This window comes from Nannospalax galili, unplaced genomic scaffold, assembly GCF_000622305.1.
Source record: "Nannospalax galili isolate Female #2095 unplaced genomic scaffold, S.galili_v1.0 scaffold87, whole genome shotgun sequence".
Classification (NCBI taxonomy): domain Eukaryota; kingdom Metazoa; phylum Chordata; class Mammalia; order Rodentia; family Spalacidae; genus Nannospalax; species Nannospalax galili.
This window is the reverse complement of record NW_008360320.1, coordinates 1,734,538-1,754,199: the sequence shown is the minus strand read 5'-3', so window position 1 is coordinate 1,754,199 and position 19,662 is coordinate 1,734,538. Positions and strand designations below refer to the sequence as shown.

At 42.9% G+C, this 19,662-nt stretch overlaps 1 pseudogene; it reads left to right on the top strand.

Annotated features, from left to right (window-relative positions):
- The first annotated feature begins 18,298 nt into the window (after positions 1 to 18,298).
- LOC103727316 lies at positions 18,299 to 19,313 on the top strand (annotated as a pseudogene).
- The last annotated feature ends 349 nt before the right edge of the window (positions 19,314 to 19,662 follow it).

The following is a 19,662-nucleotide window of genomic DNA, read 5'->3' as shown; positions in this document are numbered from 1 at the left end:
AAAGATAAACTAAGAAAAAATAAGGCCATGACACAGCTCCTGGTATTAAAAAATGTCACTTTCTCTCTTTTTCCCCCGTCTTAGAAAAGCCAGTAATACTGGTCCTAGTTACATGCTCAAATTTGATTCTAAATAATTTTCAGTGGAAAGATCTGATATTAATAAATTAAAAGAATAGTATGATCAATAAGTGTGATGGCTAATTCTGGGTGTCAACTTGACTGGATCTGCAACTAACTGAAATGAGAGAGATCTTCTTGATTGGAGCAAAATTAAATGTACAGAACAAGGAGAGGGCACCTAAAGTTGCTAGAGAAAAACAATATGTTACATATAAAGGAAAACCCATCAGAATTACAGCTGATTTTTCATTTTCAATACAAACTATGAAAAACATAAGAACCTGGAACAAATAATTCCAAGTTTTAAACAACCACAGATGCCAACCCTGAATACTTTATCCAGCAAAAGTATCTATCAAGATCGAAGGGGAACAGAAAATTTTTCATGACACAAGTAGGCTGAAAGAATTCATGTCTTCCAAACCAGCACTACAGAGAATACTTAAAGCAAAACAAAGGACCGAAGGAAGGACTGAGTATGCCCAAGAGGCTACAGAAAGAAAATAAAACGGAAACACAAAATAGGGCCACAATCACAAAGAAATTAAAATGACAGTATATAATATACACCTTTCAATAAAAGCACTAAATATCAATGGCCTCAACTCCCTTGTCAAAAGGCACAGACTGGTGCAATGGATCAAGAAAGAAAACCCATCTTTTTGTTGTCTTCAAGAAACTCATGTCATTTTCAAGGATAGACACTATCTTAGAGTGAAAGGATGGAAAAAATTATTCCAAGCAAATGGCCCTAAGAAACAAGCAGGTGTTGCAATTTTAATATCTGACAAAATAGACTTCAAATTAAAAATCATTAGAAGAGATAAGGAGGGCCACTTCATCCTAATCAAAGGAACACTTGACCAAGAAGATATTACAATCATGAACATATATGAACCAAACTCTGAAGCACCCAATTTCATAAAATCAGTAGTCCAGGACTATAAAACAGAGATTGATACCACCTCAGTAATAGTGGGTGACTTTAATACCCCACTTTCTTCAATAGACAGGTCAACTGGACAAAGAACAAACAGAGAGACATCTGAATTAAATGACTGCTACATGAAATGGACCTAACAGATATATACAGAGTATGTCACCCAACCACCAAAGAATACAGCTTCTACCTAGCAGCTCATGCAAGTTGTTCTAAAATTGACCACATTCTGGGGCACAAAACAAATCGCACCAAACACGAAAATTTTAAATAATTCCATGCCTTCTATCAGACCACAGTGCAATAAAGGTTATAATCAACAGCAAAAGAATCTGTAGTAAATACATGAACTCATGGAGATTAAACAACATACTCCTAAATCATGAATGGGTCGAAGAAGATGCAAGTTGTTCTAAAATTGACCACATTCTGGGGCACAAAACAAATCGCACCAAACACGAAAATTTTAAATAATTCCATGCCTTCTATCAGACCACAGTGCAATAAAGGTTATAATCAACAGCAAAAGAATCTGTAGTAAATACATGAACTCATGGAGATTAAACAACATACTCCTAAATCATGAATGGGTCGAAGAAGAAATTAAGAAATAAAAGTATTCCTGGAACAAAATAAAAATGAGAACACAACGCAACAAAACCTCCACACACACACACACACACACACACACACACACACACACACACTTTCTGGGACACTCTAAAAGCAATCCTAGGGAAGTTTATAGCTCTTAGTGCCTACATTAAAAAAATCAGACAGTGTGGTCTACATAGTCAGTTCCAGGGCAGCTGGGCTACAGGGAGATCCTAAGATGGAGGTTTATAGGTCTTAGTGCCTACATTAAAAAATCAGAAAGAACACATGTAAATGACTTGACAGTACAACTCAAGACTCTAGAAAGGCAAGAACAAACCAACCCCAAACCTAGCAGATGAGAAGAAATAACAAAACTCAGAGCAGAAATGAATGAAATCAAAACAAAACAAAATGAAACATCAATGAATCTAAGAGCTGGGTGTTTAAAATGTTAAACAAGATAGACAGACCCTTAGCCCAGTTAACCAAAAGAAAGAAAGAGCAAATCCAAATAAAGAGAATCAGAGCTAAAAGGGGAAACATCACAACAGACACCAAAAAATCCAAAACATTTTAAGGGAACACTTAAAAAATCAATACTCCATTAAACTTGAAAACCTAAAAGAAATGGATGAAATTCCAAAATCATGGCCACCACCAAAGTTAAACCAAGAGGAGATCAACAGCCTAAACAGACCCATAACAAATAAGGAAAATGAATTAGCAATACAAAACTTCCCGACTAAAAAAAGCCCAGGCCCAGATGCATTTATGACAGAATTCTACCAGACATTAAAAAAAATCTACAACCAATACTGCTTAAATTATTCAAAAAGATAGAAACAGAGGGAGAACTCCCAAACTCCTTCTATGAAGCCAGCATCACTCTAATACCCAAACCAGGTAAAGATACAATAAAAAAGAAAACTATAGACCCATATCCTTAATGAACATAAATGCAAAGATACTCAACAAAATTCTTGCAAACTGCATATAGACATACATAAAAAATATCATTCACCATGATCAAGTCAGCTTTATTTCAGAGATGCAGGAATGCTCTAATTTAAGTCAATGAATGTAATAAAACATAAATGGACTTAAAGACAAAAACCACATCGTCATTTCAATAGATGCAGAAAAGGCATTTGACAGAATCCAGCATGCATTCATGTTAAAAGTTCTAGAATGAATTGGCCTGGCAGAACTATACCTCAACATACTTAAAGCTGTATACAACAAACCCATGCCCAACATCATTCTAAATGGAGAAAAACTGAAAGCATTCCCATTAAAATTAGGAACCAGACAGAGCTGTCCACTATCTCTGCTCCTTTCCAATACAGTGCTTGAAACTCTTACAAGAGCAATAAGATGAGAGAAAGAAATTAAAGGAGTATTAATTGGAAAAGAACAAATTATCCCGATTTGCAGATGATATGATATTATACATGAGATCCCCAAAATTCCACCAGAAACTGTTAGAATTGATCAATACTTTCAGTAAAGTGGTAGGATACAAAATCAACTTACGAAAATCAGTAGTCTTTCTATATACCAATAAGAAGCAATCAGAAAAAGCAAGGTAGCCAAAACAAACTTGGGCAAAAAGAACAATGCTGAGGGGATTACCATACCAGATTGTATGGCATAACAAAGAACCGGGCCCAGCTCAGGCCACCTGCCACAAGGAATGGGGAAAGGGCTTCTGCATATGTGATGGCCCAGTGCAGTTGGGTGTGGCAATGACAACCAGCTGAGAGATGATCTGTCTGGAGACAGACTGCCATTGGATATCATAGGATGGTGTGGGAAACCATGATTGGCTACCCAACCCCTTATAACCCCAAACGCTTCCCGGAATCTGCAGCAGCTCGCCCTCTGCTTGCTTTCACCCAACTCCCGGTGACTCCTGGTATCTGTGTCGTGACTCCACGCCTCTCACCCCCATATCAGCAGGGACCCTGTGTCCCCCTCTGGCAGGCTCCGGGGGAGGACAGTAACAACTGGTGCCTAAACAGGGACCCTGCCCTTCGGCATCAGCGAGGCGCCCCCAAGCTGGTTACTGGTGACTAGGCCCCTTTCTGTTTTGTGTGCTGATGGCTGCAGCCCCCTCCTCTTTCCCTTTCCTGTGTCCGTCTCCCGCTCCCGCTAGAAAGGCATACCTCACCTCACAGTCCCGAAGCCCGTGTTGGCCCCTCCCTACCTTTGGTTCATCCTGGCGAAATCATGAGGGTCTGACCCCTGCTCTGATTTTGGAACCGAGGCAAGGCCGTTGGCTGAGCTTTTCCGGAGACACCATACGGGCATACAGCCATGGCATAATGATCCACAGAAATTCCCCGCTAAGCCCCGGACACTTGGGTCCTGAACATTCTGTCTGTATGTCTCAGTGGGCCCTGACCATTGGCATCCTGATCTGCTTAGTCATCATAGTAGGTCTAGTGCTTCACTTCTCCACCCTTCCCCGATAAGAAGACCTTTCCTTTCCCTCCCTCCAGGCACCAACCTTTCGGTTTATGACCGCTTTAACACCACTTTCCCATAATGGGAAATCTCCCACCTCATCAGAAGGCGCCACAATTACAGGCCCTCAAAGTGCTATTTCTGCAGCACGGTTTTAAGGTCAAAATGGAAGACCTTAATGGCTTTTGGGATGAGACCCTTGTCTCGGCCCCCTGGATTAGCCTGGAGAACATCTGGGACTCAGCTATTTGGTCTAGTGTTCTCTTTCTTGCAAGGAAGTGTGAGGTCCATGAGGGGTGTATTTCTTCTGCTCCATTTTTTTCCTATCCTGGCTATAATTGCCAGTCTCAAGGGCTCTTATAACCAGACTCAGATCTGTGTCCTGGCCCCCAACATTCACCCTGCCATTGACTCTGGGATTGACTTGGAGAAACAAGGTGTTACAGGGAGCCACTTACCAGCTACGAACTCCCAGGGAGCCAATGTATAACATATTGTCAGCTATCTCTCATCCATGAAGTGTGCTTTCTTTCTCTCTAGCCCTTGCAGGTTCCTCGCTCCATCTCCAATACACCCTTCCTGTTGCCACTAGATGCCAGCCCAGCTATGTAGCAGAACCCCCCATGCCTCTTTCATGACAGGCCAAACCTCTCGGGTCTTTTCACCAGGATGGTGGGTAGTCAACGACAGGTAAGACCTCAATAGTTGAGGCAACCTAAGACAGGCAGTGCTGCTTAAGGCGATCCCCTGAGGCCTGGGGTCAACAAGGGTATGGCACAGAACCATGCCTCCCAGGGTCACATTTATTTAAAACAAAAAAGGAGGATATGTATGGCATAACAAAGAACCAGGCCCAGCTCAGGCTGCCTGCCACAAGGAATGAGGAAAGGGCTTCCTCATATGTGATGGCCCAGCGCAGTCAGGCGTGGCAATGACAATCTGCTGAGAGATGATCTGCCCGGAGACAGACTGCCATTGGATATCAGATGGTGTGGGAAACCATGATTGGCTAGCCAACCCCTTACAACCCCAAACACTTCCCAAAATAAACGAGTCTGCAGCAGCTTGCCCTCTGCTTGCTTTCACCTGACTCCCTGTGTCTGTGTCGTGATTCCATGCCTCTCACCCCCATATTGGCAGGGACCCTGTGTCCCCCTCCAGCTGGCTCCAGGGGAGGACAGTAACACCAAATCTCAGATTATATTACAGAGCTATAGTCATAAAAACAGCATGTTACTGGAACAAAAATAGACACATAGATCAATGGAACACAACAGAATACCCAAACATGAGTTCCTATAATTTCAGCCACCTTATATTAGACAAAGGTGCTAAGAACACACAATGGAGGAAAAACAGCATATTCAACAAATGGTGCTGGCAAAACTGGATCTCCACCTGCAGAGGACTGAACTTGGCCATTATCTTTCATCCTGCACAAAAGTCATCTCCAAATGGAGCCAAAACTTCACTATAAAACCTGAAACTCAGAAACTGCTAGAAGAAAACATAGGCAGCAAACTCCAAGCTATAGGTGTAGGAAAGGACTTTCTAAATCGGACACCAGCTGCTCAGGCACTATGGTCAGCAATCAGTAAGTGGAACCTCATTAAATTACAGTTTCTGTACAGCAAAAGAAACAATGAATGAAGGGAAGAGGAAACCCACTGAGTGGGAGAAAATCTTCACCAGCTACACATCCAACAGAGGATTAATATCCAGAATATGCAAAGAACTCAATAAAGAAAGAAATAAGAAAATAAATGACCTGATTAAAAGATGGATGATAGATGTAGAGAGTTTTCAAATAAGGAAATAAAAATGGCTAAGAAGCATCTTAAAAATTGCTCAACATCTTTAGTAATTAGAGAAATGCAGATAAAAATCACTTTCAGATTCCATCTTACCCCAGTCAGATTGGCAAAGATCAAGAGAATGAAAGACTCCAAATGCTGGAGAGGATGTGGAAAAAGAGGAATGCTCATTCACTGCTGGCAGGATTGCAAACTCAGGCAACCACTATGGAAAGCAGTGTGGAGAACCCCCAAAAAGCTAAGAATGAACCTACCATATGATCCAGTGATGCTACTCCTTGGTGTATACCCAAAGGACTCATCATACTGTACATCCATGTTTGTTGCTGCTCTCTTCACAATAGCTAAGAAATGGAAACAACCTAAATTTCTCTCAACTGATGAATGTTTAGTGAAAATGTGGTACATCTACTCAATGGAGTTCTACTCAGCAGTAAGAAAAGAATGATGAAATTATGAAATTTGCAGGTAAATGGATGGAGCTAGAGTGTTAAACTAAGTGAAGTAACAGACATAGAAAAGCAAGTGACATATGTTCTCCCTCATTTGTGGATTGTGGCACCAATCCCTTATATGTGAGTATAGAAATTCTAATGTAACACCAGGACCTAGGTAAAGGGAAAGGATACATGGAGGCTGTGATGGCTAATCCTGGGTGTCAACTTGACTGGATCTGCAACTAACTGAAATGAGAGAGATCTTCTTGATTGGAGCATCTGAAGCTGGAAGACGCACCCTAAATGTGGGTGTTACCTTCTGATGGCAGCCCGAATAAAAGGCCAAGACAGAGAAACACCCTAAATGTGGGTGTTACCTTCTGATGGCAGCCGGTATAAAAGGCTATGGCAGAAGAGAATGCCTGGCTTCTTGCTGCTTGCTTTCTCTCTCACTGGTGACTTCATCTTGCTGCTGTAGACTGAAGACTAGCTGATCATTTGGAATTCGTCAGACCTTCAGCACCAGATTGGGACTACTGAGACATCCAGCCTCGTGGACTGAACGACTATGGATTCTCAGCCTCTCCAGTGTGGTGAAATCATTATTGGACTACTCGGACTCTATCCTGTGAGCTAAGCTGATAAATCTCTCTCTAAATATATATTCATTCTACCAGTTCTGTTTCTTTGGAGAACCGTGACTAATACAGATTGTGGTACCAGGAATGGTTCTAGAGAAACAGAATTGAAAGGGTGAATTTCTTTAATGGGCTTGTTGGTATTTGGAGCAGGCTCTCCAACTCAGAATCTTCAAATAGCATGTAGAGCACTGAAAATCCATGATATAGACTATTTGAAACAATTATGGAGATAGACACATTTGAATCTCCTAACTCACCTCTTGTGAAGAGCAAGAAATTTAGTGACTCTATACATAAAACATTTGACAATTTGTGGAAAAATAGGAAAAATAAATGATGCTGGCTGGTTACTGCTAGCATCTCTGGATAAAGAGATGAAGATAAACAATGAGCTTAATGATAAAATTGACAAGCTCCAGATTCGAATCAATGTTAATAAAAGTTTCCAAGTGTGCCCTGGAAGAGAATCTTCTCTCCAGCAGCCAGAGAGCTAAAGCTGCAGAAACTCAAGCTGGAGCCCTAAATTATATGTTTGGCTGACCTACAAAGCAAATTTAATTCCCAGCCTCGAAGGGTGTCAGCAATAAAGGTAAGGGCATTGGTAGGAAAAGATTGGAATCCTGACACGTGGGATGGAGATGTTTGGGAGAACCCTGAGGAGGCTGAGGGCTTTGAATCCTCAGACTCTGAGGAATGTGATTACCTGATGAAGTAATCTCCCCACCCTCAGCAGACCCACCCTCCCCACCCTTGTCTGAGGAAACTAATCCCATTGAGGAAGCTAATCCCATTCAGCAAGAGGAAGCTGATGTCCCTCAGGGCCCAGTTGTTGTTGCCTCTAGACCTATAACCAGACTCAAAGCTAAGCAGGCCCCTAGAGGAGAGTTAGAAAGTGTGGTCCATGAGGAGGTGGCCTACACCACTAAAGAACTTAGTGAATTTGCTAATTCATTCAGCAGAAGTCTAATGAATATGTCTGGGAATGGATTTTAAGAGTATGAGATAATGGTGGAAGGAACATAAAATTGGATCAGGCTGAGTTTATTGACATGGGGCCCCTGACTAGAGATTCTAGGTTTAATATGGAAGCTCGTGTAGTTAAAAAGGGTGTTAAAGGTTTATTTGATTGGTTGGCTGAGGTATTTATCAAAAGATGGCCTACTGACAGAGAGCTGGAGATACCTGATATTCCTTGGCTTAGTGTTGATGAAGGGATTGTAAGGCTCAGGCAAATAGGTATGCTCAAATGGATTCACAGTGCAACACCAAATCCTCCACAATGGGAGGGCCCAGAGGACATACCTTTTACTGATTTTATAAGATGGAAAGTACTGAGAGAGACAGACACCAGAACGTTTGAAGAGCTTTGTTTTTGCTCTTTTCCTTATGCCGAATCTTACAGTTGGAGATGCTGCTGCTCAATTGCATAAATTAAATGTAAATATAATAGGTGTAAAAGGACCTCGGAGTAGGGGTCAGGTGGCAGTATTGAATTACCAAAGACAAGGTGAGTGTACTTATCATAATGGATGGCAAAGTAAAACAATACCTACAATGGCATGACTCAAATGGACCTGTAGTACTGGCTAATCAATCATGGTGCTTCCAGGGACCACATACATAAGAAGCTTACTAAGTTTTTATTTGATCCGTATAAGCAGAAAAGCTCTAGGACGAATGAGAGGAAGTCGGTATTGGATTGTAACAACAGAGAATCTCACTCAGTCAACCAGTTTCCAGACTTGAGACAATTTACAGACCCAGAACCTCTGGAATGAAGGGAAGGCTGGGTGCCCTTGAGGAAGGACCTTGTTACAGTACCAAAGAGTTATGCTGTTTGCCTCTCACCCATCCTTCCACAGGAAGGAACTGCGGGCTTTTACTAGAGTAACTGTACATTGGGGGAAAGGAAATAATCAGATATTCCGCGGCCTATTTGATACTGGTTCTGAGTTGACACTGATTCCAGAAGATCCAAAAAGCATTGTGGCCCTCCAGTTAAAGTAGGGGCTTATGGAGGTCAGATGATAAATGGACTTTTGGCTGAAGTCTGACAGTGAGTCCAATGGGTCCCCGAACTCATCCTGTGGTTATTTCCCCAGTACCAAAATGTATAATTGGGATAGACATACTTAGGAATTGGCAGAATCCCCACATTGGTTCCCTGACCTGTGGAGTGAGGGCTATTATGGTTGTAAAGGCCAAATGGAAACCACTGGAATTGCCTCTGCCAGGGAAAATAGTGAACAAAAAACAGTATAGCATCCCTGGAGGGATTGCAGAAAGTAGTGCTACCATCAAAGGTTTGAAAGATGCAGGGGTGGTGATTCCTACCACATCTCCCTTTAACTCTCCTATTTAGCCTGTGCAGAAGACAGATGGGTCATGGAGAATGACAGTTGACTATCGAAAACTTAATCAAGTAGTGACTCCAATTGCAGCTGCTGTACCAGATGTTGTTTCCTTACTCGAGCAGATTAATACGTCTCCTGGTACCTGGTATGCAGCTATTGATTTGGCAAATGCTTTCTTCTTGATACCAGTTCATAAGGACCATCAGAAGCAATTTGCTTTCAGCTGGCAAGGCCAACAGTATACCTTTACTGTCCTGCCTCAAGGGTATATTAACGCTCTAGCATTGTGCCACAAGTTGGTTTGAAGGGATCTTGATTGCCTGATTCCTACAAAATATCACACTGGTCCACTTTTGTGGGGACCTAAAGGCCCCACCTTGCCAAGATGGCACTGAGAGGAAATTACTGGGGCACGGCCTGACTTGTTTTGAAGATCATCGGATTGGATGCCTCCATAAGCTTTCATGGGCTTCTGCCTGCATGCATGCATTGACCTTTAAGCTGATTGGAGAACTATGAGGGGTGGGGGAATTATAAGCACCCTGCCCTGCTGCAATAAACGAGTTCCTGCTTGACTAGACTCCCCATTGCGTCTGATTGTTCCCAGTGCTGAGGGCAGCAGGGGCTGGCAAATGGCTCGCTTACTCATCCCCAGTCATCCTTGCATGGGGGGTCGCAGGCTTGAATCCCCCGCACACTTTATTGATGATATTATGCTGATTGGATCCAGTGAGCAGGAAGTAGCAGACAGTCTGGACTTGTTGGTTAAGCATATGTGCATGAGAGGATGGGAAATAATGCCAACCAAAATTCAAGGGCCTTCTAAATTTCTTGGAGTTCAATGGTGTGGAGCATACAGAGACATTCCTTCTAAGGTGAAGAATATGTTGTTGCATTTGGCCCCTCCCTCCACCAAGAAAGAAGCACAACACTTGGTGGGCCTGCTTAGATTCTGGAGGCAGCACATTCTTCATCTGGGTGTGTTACTATGACCCATATATCAAGTGACTCTGAAGGCAGCTACCTTTGAGTGGGACCTGGAACAGGAAAGGGCCCTTCAATAGGTCCAAACTACTGTACAAGCTGCTCTGCCCCTTGGGCCATATGATCCGACAGACCCAATGGTGCTTGAGGTATCAGTGGCAGATAAAGATGCTGTTTGGAGTCTCCAGCAGGCCCCCATAGGGGAGTCACAGTGGAAGTCATTGGGATTTTGGAGTAAGGCTTAGCCTTCATCTGAGGACAATTGTTCTCCCTTTGAGAGACAGCTCTTGGCCTGCTATTGGGCCTTAGTGGAAACTGAACGTTTGACAATGGGCCACCAAGTCACCATGCGATTGGAGCTGCTCATCATGAGCTGGGTGTTGTCTGACCCCCAAAGCCATAAAGTAGGCCATGCACAGCCACAATCCATTTTCAAGTGGAAGTGGTATATACGTGATTGGGCTCGAGCAGGCCCAGAGGGCACAAGCAAGTTACATGAAGAAGTTGCCCAAATGCCTATGGTTCCTACTCCTGTTACGATGCCTCCTGTTCTCAAGCATGCACCTATGGCTTCATGGGGTGTGCCCTATGATCGGTTGACTGAAGAAGAGAAGACTAGGGCTTGATTTACAGATGGTTCTGCCCGCTATGGAGGCACTACTCAGAAGTGGACAGCTGCGGCATTACAGCCAATTTCTGGAACAACCCTGAAGGACACTGGGGAAGGAAATTCTTCATAATTGGCAGAACTTCAGGCAGTGCACATGGTCGTGCATTTTGCTGGGAAGGAGAAATGGCCAGAAGTGCAATTATATGCTGTTTCATGGGCTGTAGTCAATGGTTTGGCTGGATGGTCAGGGACTTGGAAGTAGCATGATTGGAAAATTGGTGAGAAAGACATTTGGGGAAGAAGTTTGTGGATAGATCTCTCCAAATGGGCAAAGGATATAAACATACTTGTGTCTCATGTAAATTCTCATCAAAAAGTGGCTTCAGCAGAAGATGAATTCAATAATCAAGTAAATCGAATGACCTGCTCTGTGGACTGTCAGCCTTCAGCTATCCCTGTCATTGCTCAATGGGCCCATGAACAAAGTGGCCATGGTGGCAGAGATGGAGGTTATGTGTAGGCTCGACAGCATGGACTCCCAGTCACGAAAGCTGACCTGGCTACAGCTGCTGCTGAGTGCCAGATCTGCCAACAGCAGAGACCAACACTGAGCCCCCGATATGGCACTGTTCCCTGTGGTGACCAACTTGCTACCTGGTGGTAGGTTGACTGCATTGGACCACTTCTATATTGGAGGGGACAGAATTTTGTCCTTACAGGAATAGACACTTATTCTGGTTATGGATTTGCCTTTCCTGCACGTAATGCTTCTGCCAAAACTACCATCCAGGGACTTACAGAATGCCTTATCCACCATCATGGTATTCCGGACAGCATCAGTTCCGACCAGGGAACTCACTTCACAGCCAAAGAAGTGTGACAGTGGGCCTATGGTCATGGAATCCGCTGGTCTTACCATGTTCCCCAACATCTTGAAGCAGCTGGCTTGACAGAACAATGGAATAGTCTTTAAAGACACAGTTACAGAGCCAATTAGGGGCAATAGCCTGGAGGGCTGGGGCAGGGTCCTCCAGAAGGCAGTGTATGCTTTGAATCAGTGCCCAATATATGGTACAGTTTCTCCTATAGCCAGGATTCATGGGTCCAGGAATCAAGGGGTGGAAGTGGGAATGATTCCACTCACTATCACCCCTGGTGACCCACTAGGACAATTTTTGCTTCCTGTACCCTCAACTTTGCCCTCTACTGGCTTGGATGTTGGTTCCAGAGAGGAGGGAGTGCTTCTGCCAGGAGAGACAGCAAACATTCCGTTGAACTGGAAGCTAAGACTTCCCCCTGGACACTTTGGGCTTCTAATGCCCTTAAGTCATCAGGCTAAAAAAGGAATAACAGTATTAGGAGGAGTGATTGGCCCAGACTACCAGAGGGAAATTGGACTGGTTCTCCACAATGGAGGTAATGAAGATTATATCTGGAAGACAGGAGATTCCTTAGGGTACTTTTGGTGTTACCATGTCCTGTGATTAAGGTCAATGGGAAACTGAAACAACCCAATCCTGAGAGGATAACAAATGGCCCAGACCCTTCAGAGGTCAAAGTATGGGGTCACTCTTCCAGGGAAAGAGCCAAGACCTGTAAAGGTGCTTGCTGGTGGTGGAGGAAATACAGAATGGGTAGTAGAGGAAGGTAGTTACAAATACCAACTTAGGCCACGTGACCAGTTGCAGACCCGTGGATTGTAATTGACATGAATATTCTTGTCCTATTTGGTTAAGAATAGGCTTCATGTAATATACATATGTTAAGCAAATACTTGAGTTATTCTTTTTTTTTTTTGAATGTGTAATTGAGATAAGTGTTAAGTGGTTAAGTGTGGTGAACCTATATGATTATATTGGGTTATGAGATACTCAAGGACTAAGAATTCCTCTAAGACCTCATCACCTACTCTAAGATATATAATGCATTGGTCATTGTATGACCAATTTTCATTTGAAAATTAAGCATGACAGAGAGAGATGCTATTGGGTGTCAAGTTGATTAAGGGGTGGACTTGTGATGGCTAATCCTGGGTGCCAACTTGACTGGATCTGGGATTAACTGAAATGAGAGAGATTTTCTTGATTGGATCATCTGAAGCTGGAAGACACACCCTAAATGTGGGTGTTACCTTCTGATGGCAGCCTGCATAAAAGGCCATGGAAGAGGAGAATGTCAGGCTTCTTGCTGCTTGCCTTCTCTCTCGCTGGTGAGTTCATCTTGCTGCTGTAGACTGAAGACTAGCTGATCTTTTGGAATTTGTCAGACCTTCAGTGCCAGTTTGGGACTACTGAGACATCCAGCCTCATAGACAGTGACTACGGACTCTCAGCCTCTCCAGTGTGGTGCAGCCATTATTGGACTACTCGGACTCTGTCCTGTGAGCTAAGATGATAAATCTCTATACATATATATTCATTCTACTGGTTCTGTTTCTTTGGAGAACCCTGACTAATACAATAAGGATATGAACAACAGAGATAGATTTCAAGTTTCTTAAACAAGTTTCCTGTGCTTGCCCATGTAGAGATACTCTTGTTCCTGTCACTTGGTTGCATCTCCCCTGGATATTTCTTCTTAACTTACAGAACACTTCTGCTTATGTTCCATTGGTCAAAATGTAGTTAGGGAGCCTCACTTATATCTAAGGAAGTCTGGCAAGTATCAATTTTAAGAGCAAATGCCAGCTGAAAGTCATATCCTTTCACTGAGGAAAAAAAGCATGCAGCATGTTGGGTGGTACTCTTTGCCATAAGGAAGTATCATAAAATTCAATATGACAGGTGACTATGGCTTGGATTCTGGACAGACATTGAAAGTGTAAATAAATGAATCATTTGACTGAACATAAAATTTAAGTAAGAACCAACCAAGAATGGCTCCATGGTTTTCAGGTCTGAGTAATGAAATGACAAATGTGCGTTTACAGTTGGAGAAGACAAGTTTTATGGTAGACTAGACTGAGAGCTTCTTTGCAGTTGTAGAAAGGATGATGCTACAAAATCAGGTGCTATACAAATTCTCAGGGAAAGTTGGGGCTGGACAATTGAGGTACAATGTATTTAGGGTTAGAAAAGCTACAGTGTTCAGAGAGCTGAAGGGTAAAGGAACCAAAGAGTGTGACCAGTGAGTTAGAAAGGGTGGATGTGAATTGGAGGAGGCATGTATAAATTCTCCTGTGATTATTTTTCATTTTTAATGGCATAAGAAGCAAGGCATCAGATGAAGGGAGACAGGGGAACACGTGCTAAAGGTTTAAATTGAATAGAATAGTATGAAAAAGCCATAGAAAGACTGGACTGTAAACCTGCTCATTCTTACCACAATAGTATGCTATAGTTTGCACCTACATTATCCCTCAAAGGCCCATTGTTAAAAGTTTGGCTTGGCTCCACTGGGAGCTGACAGAACTTCAGTATGAGGAACAAATGGGAGGCCCTCAGGCATTGGAAGCATGCCTGTAAAGCAAGTAATGGGCCCAATTCACTTCTCCTTCCTGGTGAAGAAGGTTTTCCTTCACTGCATACTCCTGCTATGTGCTAGTACAGGACTGAAACCTCTAAATTTTCAGGGAAAGTAAACCTTTCCTCTTTTTAACCTATTTCAGGTATTTGTGACTTTAAGGGAAGATGATCAACATATGGTGGTTTGCTGGTTGAGGCCTTGGGAGCAAAGGAGCTACAGGAATGAAAAATAGTGTCATGGAGGAAATTCTTAATTTTGAACATGCAGAAGAGGAAGAATTGATGAATGGTACACAGAAAGATCAGCCAGTGAAAACTCAGTGACAATAGGGACAAGAAATATTCAAAGCAGAAGGCATATGACATCGAGCAAAAATTAGGGAACCATATTCAAATTCCTCATCCACCTATTTCTAGATTTCTGACCTGAAGTGAGTGATGTGGCCCTGCTAAGCTTGATGTGTCCATTTGTAAAATGGGAATGATCTGGATAATTGTGTTATTGTGAGAATCATATGGACCAATGCTTGGGAGACAGCTGGAACAACATTGCTTCATAAAAAAGCTAGTGTTATAAAAATCAGAATTAATGCAAAGAGTTGGCAAAGGGTCGGGGCAATAAGCAATTCAAAACACAGCAAGAGACAGGTGCCTGCCAGGGACCAATGAAACCTGAGCATTTGCCTACAGGTGGCTGATACTGTCGGATGCTGAATGAAATAGTAAGGAGACAGCCAGAATGTTTCACAAAGAAGCAAAGTGTAGGTGAGTGTAAGAATGCCCAGCCATGGGTGCTGCAGATGCAGGGGCTTGTAAATGCACACCAGCAGTAGAAGGAAGGCCTGAAGTGTCCTGAGATTTTTCTCATTGTGTTAGCCTGAGAGAAGGACCAGCAGCTACTAACCAAGCTGTTTTAATTTCTTTCTTATTCTTGTGAGAAAAACACTGACCGAAACCAACTTGAAGGGAAAGGATTAATTGTATCTTACATCTCCAGACCATAGTTCATCACTGAGGGAAGTCAGAGTAGAAACTCAGGGCTGGAACTTGGAGGCAGGAACTGAAGCACAAAACATGGAGGAACATTGTTTACTGGCTTGCTCTGGCCTGTGCTCAGCCTGCTTTCTTATATAACACAAGACTACCTGCCCAGGGGTGGCACTGTCCACAGTGAGCTGGGCCCACACTGGGCCCTCCTACACCCCTCAGCAATCAAGACAATGCCCCATAGGGCAATCCAATGGAGGAAATTCCTCAATTGAGGTTTCCTATACCCAGGTGTGTCAAGTTGACAACTGAAGCTATCCAGCGCGAATGCTCTGCCCACACTCACCTGCTCTGTCTTCACTACTTGAAAGGCTTATTGTATAGGAGGGAAGCAATGGAAACTGCCATCTAAAGACAGTGGTGGAGAGTCATTATACCTGGGAGCAGGAGATGGAGAAAATAAAACAAAGAAATCAGAAGAAGGCAGCCTTCCTTTGGGAAGACAGCTTATCCACCAGATCAAAGAGGAGCTCCTCTCACTGGAGAAGCAGAGCATTGTTCACGTTGTTCAGGGCATGCCTGAGACAAAGTCAACAAAAACATCAGCACTTGTTTCTCTCCCACACCAGGCTAACGCAGTAAAGATGGCAGTGCACTGCAGCCAGGAGAGCTGTAGAAGACAGATCCTCCAGGGGAGATTATAAACCAAGGAAAGAACTGACATTGAAAAAACTGTCAAACCAGCCAACACTGCAAACACAGGATAGCATGAGAGAGATTTTAAGTCCAAATTCAACCCCGTTCTGCTCCTGAATGGATGGAAACAAACCATCTTTAAAATGTAGCTAAAGAAAAGGCATGTTAAAGAAAAAGAAAAAGAAAAAGCACTTTGCTTTCAAAAAAATATGTCACATGAAAATACAACCCAGCCTCCACACACATAGACAAAAGAAACAAAGAAATCATCACCATTAGATTGCATGTGACACAGATGTTGAAAATTATTGGAGAATTCAAAGTAATTATTTTAATATACTATCAGCTCTAATAGATTAAAAAAAGCATATTAGATCAAAATAGTACAAAAGAGAGATGGAGGGCAGGTAAGGTGGTTCAGTGGGTAAATTTCTTATTCACAAGCCTGATGACCTGAGTTTGATCCAGGACCCACATGGTAGAAGGAGAGAAACAACTCCTATAAGTTGTCTTCTGACCTCTATCTGCATGCCCAGGGCACATTTTCACCATGGCACACAAGAGTCATCACACACAAACACACACACACACATACACACACACACACACACACACACACACACTAAATGTAATAAAAAGAGAAATATATGAAGAAACTTCAATAATCAAATGGACATGCTAGAGAAAACAAACAGGTAACTATATAGATATAAAGCTTCCAACAGGATCATGAATAAAGTCAACACAGCTGAAAAAAGAATTCAAGAACATGATGCTAGGGCAATAAAAATCAGATTAACTGACAAAGATAAACAAGTGGATCCAGCGCCCAATAGTAAGGGATGTTTTCAAACAAGGAAGCATATGTGCAGTGGAAATCCCCAAAGAAGATTGTGATAATGGGGAAGACACAATGTTTGAAAAAAAAATCTTTTTACAAAATTAGTGACAGAAAAGGAATCATAGATCCAAAATGATCACAGAATGCCAAATAGAAAAAAATATACGTATGCTATTCAAACACTGGAATATGAAAGTCTGAACATGTTGAAGGTATCCAAGAGGGAAAAAAGAAGGGAAAAGGATCAAAATGAAGACAGACTTCCTACCAGAAACTATCCCAGCATAAAGTGCCACCGTGTGCCTAAATTCCTGGATCTAGAAAAAAAAGAAGTGAAAGAGAAATAAAAATTTCACACTAACTGAAGAAATTCATTACTAGACACCTTCTATGACATTAAGGGAACTTCTTTAGGCAGAATTTGGAATCAGTCAGGAACTTGGGTTTACAAAAAGAAATAAAATTGGACAAGGTGGTACACACCTGTAATCCAGCACTAGGGGCTCAGGCAGAAAGATCAAGTCTTTGAAGCCAGCCCAGACTATGAGACCTAGCTCAAACAAACAAACAAAAAAACAAAACAAAACAAAACAAACAAACAAGCAAAAAATATCAAAAGAAAGAGCAAAAGGGGGGCTGGAACTGGAATGAAAATAAGATAAAATGTAATATATTTCATACATATAATTACTCTGAAAGCATGTATAGTTTATGAAAATTTAAATACATGACAAAAGATCTGTTGATAAGATGGGGAATATTCTGTTGCAGTCACTTCACAGACATACAAAGGACAGTATTGCCAAAAGGTGAAGCAGACCTGGTCGCGCTCCCTGGTCACCGACCCTGTAGGGTGAGCGCGAGGCCCGTTACCCAGAGTGCTTTGCCCGGCGAAGCAGCTCTGACATTTTGTCTGCTGGATCGGGAGTCTCAAGATGGCGGCATCGGAGGGTTGACGGGTCCCTGGGCCGGAGCCAGGGGCAGGGGTGGCAGCGGTACCTGCCCTAACTCACTGCGCTCCCTTCCCCTTCCGTGACGCCGTGGCGGAGGCAAGACAGGCAGCTGGCAAGAAATAAGCAGAGCTTAGGCCTGCTCGGCCACCTCACCAACGGCCGCTGGCCCAGGCGAGCCGAGGTTAAGCCACTGCAGCCACGTCACCAACAGCGGACTGACCCACTGAGCCCACGGGCCTTGCCACTGACAGCCCAGTAACAGCGGCAGGAAAGCCCGGGTGTCAAGATTCCTGCCGCCCTTAGCAGCCTTGCCGGGTGGATCACCCCAAGGCCTCCATCTTCCCCTTAGACGTGTGGAGGCTTGACCCCAGCCTCCATCTTCACAACTCAAGATGGCGAGCAGCAGCATCTCAAAGGTGGAGTGCACCGTAGGAGGGAAATACAAACTGGTGCATAAGATCGGGTCTGGCTCCTTTGGGGACATTTATCTGGCCATCAACATCACCAATGGTGACGAAGTGGCTGTGAAGCTAGAATCGCAGAAGGCTAGGCACCCACAGTTGCTGTACGAGAGCAAATTGTACAAGATTCTTCAAGGTGGTGTTGGCATCCCCCATATACGGTGGTATGGACAGGAAAAAGACTACAATGTGCTAGTCATGGATCTTCTAGGTCCCAGCCTTGAAGACCTGTTCAATTTCTGTTCAAGAAGGTTCACAATGAAAACTGTACTTATGTTAGCTGACCAGATGATCAGTAGAATTGAGTATGTCCACAAAAAGAATTTTATACACAGAGACCTTAAACCAGATAACTTCCTAATGGGTATTGGACGTCACTGTAATAAGTTATTCCTTATTGATTTTGGTTTGGCCAAAAAGTATAGAGACAACAGGACAAGACAACACATACCATACAGAGAAGATAAAAACCTGACCGGTACTGCCCGATATGCCAGCATTAACGCACATCTTGGTATTGAGCAGAGTCGCCGAGATGACATGGAATCATTAGGCTATGTTTTGATGTATTTTAATAGAGCCAGTCTGCCATGGCAAGGGCTAAAGGCTGCAACAAAGAAACAAAAATATGAAAAGATTAGTGAAAAGAAGATGTCCACTCCTATTGAAGTTTTATGTAAGGGGTTTCCTGCAGAATTTTCAGTGTACCTAAATTACTGCCGTGGGCTGCGCTTTGAGGAAGCTCCAGATTACATGTATCTGAGGCAGCTATTCCGCATCCTTTTCAGGACCCTGAACCACCAGTATGACTACACGTTTGATTGGACAATGTTAAAAGCAGAAGGCAACACAGCAGGCAGCCTCTTCCAGTGGGCAGGGGCAGCAGGCCCAGATACCCCCAAGGGAGCCAATTGACAACACCAAGAGTAACATGAAAGGTTTCTAAGCACGAATAAGAAACAGAAGAAGCAGAGTGGAGGATCGCAGTAGCATTTATTTCTCCCAACATCTAGAAATTTTAATTCATACAAACACTAGCCAGTGGCTGTGGGCAGCCATTTACTTGGTGTGAAGAACTTAATTCACTATGAACTGTCTCTGGGCAACACTGGTGATGCTATAATGGTGAACATGAACTGAGATAATGAAACATGGTGCTCTGTTTTCTACTGCATTTTTTTTTTTCAAATGGAAAGGTAAAATGACATACAGATTGTTGGAGAAATCATACATGTGCCATTTTCTGTTGTTAAAAGCTTATATTTCTGAGATGTTATTTCAGAAGAATGGCATGA